The following is a 2,668-nucleotide window of genomic DNA, read 5'->3' on the forward strand; positions in this document are numbered from 1 at the left end:
GGGAGAGGATGCACACTCTGCTGGTTCTGGAGTTTTCTTCAGTGTATTTTAAAACTTTTTTTTTTTCCCGGAATGCTGTTTGGGCAACAGCATACCTGTGCCGTGAGAGTTAGGGGGAGTGGGGGGCGGTCACCCGCCTTGCGAGGTGCAGAGCCGCTTCCCCACTGCGGGACCACCATCCTGATTCACTCATTCACTCTGTGATGGCCTATATTTTATTATATATACAACCTTTATTATATATACAAACTTTCTCTATCGTCCTAGTGGATGCTGGGGTTCCTGAAAGGACCATGGGGAATAGCGGCTCCGCAGGAGACAGGGCACAAAAAGTAAAGCTTTAGGATCAGGTGGTGTGCACTGGCTCCTCCCCCTATGACCCTCCTCCAAGCCTCAGTTAGATTTTTGTGCCCGGCCGAGAAGGGTGCAATCTAGGTGGCTCTCCTAAAGAGCTGCTTAGAAAAGTTTAGCTTAGGTTTTTTATTTTACAGTGAGTCCTGCTGGCAACAGGATCACTGCAACGAGGGACTTAGGGGAGAAGAAGTGAACTCACCTGCGTGCAGGATGGATTGGCTTCTTTGGCTACTGGACATTAGCTCCAGAGGGACGATCACAGGTACAGCCTGGATGGTCACCGGAGCCTCGCCGCCGGCCCCCTTGCAGATGCTGAAACGAGAAGAGGTCCAGAATCGGCGGCAGAAGACTCCTCAGTCTTCTTAAGGTAGCGCACAGCACTGCAGCTGTGCGCCATTTCCTCTCAGCACACTTCACACCGGCAGTCACTGAGGGTGCAGGGCGCTGGGAGGGGGGCGCCCTGGGAGGCAAATGAAAACCTTTTTTGGCTAAAAATACCTCACATATAGCCTTCGGGGGCTATATGGAGATATTTAACCCCTGCCAGAATCCATTAAAGAGCGGGAGACGAGCCCGCCGAAAAAGGGGCGGGGCCTATCTCCTCAGCACACAGCGCCATTTTCCCTCACAGAAAGGCTGGAGGGAAGGCTCCCAGGCTCTCCCCTGCACTGCACTACAGAAACAGGGTTAAAACAGAGAGGGGGGGCACTAATTTGGCGTTAGAAATATATAAAAGATGCTATAAGGGAAAACATTTATATAAGGTTGTCCCTATATAATTATAGCGTTTTTGGTGTGTGCTGGCAAACTCTCCCTCTGTCTCTCCAAAGGGCTAGTGGGTCCTGTCCTCTATCAGAGCATTCCCTGTGTGTGTGTGCTGTGTGTCGGTACGTGTGTGTCGACATGTATGAGGACGATGTTGGTGAGGAGGCGGAGCAATTGCCTGTAATGGTGATGTCACTCTCTAGGGAGTAGACACCGGAATGGATGGCTTATTTAGGGAATTACGTGATAATGTCAACACGCTGCAAGGTCGGTTGACGACATGAGACGGCCGACAAACAATTAGTACCGGTCCAGACGTCTCAGAAACACCGTCAGGGGTTTTAAAACGCCCGTTTACTTTAGTCGGTCGACACAGACACAGACACGGACACTGAATCCAGTGTCGACGGTGAATAAACAAACGTATTCCTTATTAGGGCCACACGTTAAGGGCAATGAAGGAGGTGTTACATATTTCTGATACTACAAGTACCACAAAAGAGGGTATTATGTGGGATGTGAAAAAACTACCGTAGTTTTTCCTGAATCAGATAAATTAAATGAAGTGTGTGATGATGCGTGGGTTCCCCCCGATAGAAAATTATGGGCGGTATACCCTTTCCCGCCAGAAGTTAGGGCGCGTTGGGAAACACCCCTTAGGGTGGATAAGGCGCTCACACGCTTATCAAAACAAGTGGCGGTACCGTCTATAGATAGGGCCGTCCTCAAGGAGCCAGCTGACAGGAGGCTGGAAAATATCATAAAAAGTATATACACACATACTGGTGTTATACTGCGACCAGCGATCGCCTCAGCCTGGATGTGCAGAGCTGGGGTGGCTTGGTCGGATTCCCTGACTAAAAATATTGATACCCTTGACAGGGACAGTATTTTATTGACTATAGAGCATTTAAAGGATGCATTTTCTATATATGCGAGATGCACAGAGGGATATTTGCACTCTGGCATCAAGAGTAAGTGCGATGTCCATATCTGCCAGAAGATGTTTATGGACACGACAGTGGTCAGGTGATGCAGATTCCAAACGGCACAAAGGTGTATTGCCGTATAAAGGAAGAGGAGTTATTTGGGGTCGGTCCATCGGACCTGGTGGCCACGGCAACTGCTGGAAAATCCACCGTTTTTACCCTAAGTCACATCTCTGCAGAAAAAGACACCGTCTTTTCAGCCTCAGTCCTTTCGTCCCTATAAGAGTCCTATCTGCCCAGGGATAGAGGAAAGGGAAGAAGACTGCAGCAGGCAGCCCATTCCCAGGAACAGAAGCGTTCCACCGCTTCTGCCAAGCTCTCAGCATGACGCTGGGACCGTACAGGACCCCTGGATCCTACATGTAGTATCCCAGGGGTACAGATTGGAATGTCGAGACGTTTCCCCTTCGCAGGCTCCTGAAGTCTGGTTTACCAAGGTCTCCCTCCGACAAGGAGGCAGTATGGGAAACAATTCACAAGCTGTATTCCCAGCAGGTGATAATCAAATTACCCCTCCTACAACAAGAAAAGGGGTATTATTCCACATTATATTGTGGTAC

The sequence above is a fragment of the Pseudophryne corroboree genome, chromosome 4, assembly GCF_028390025.1.
Source record: "Pseudophryne corroboree isolate aPseCor3 chromosome 4, aPseCor3.hap2, whole genome shotgun sequence".
Lineage (NCBI taxonomy): Eukaryota > Metazoa > Chordata > Amphibia > Anura > Myobatrachidae > Pseudophryne > Pseudophryne corroboree.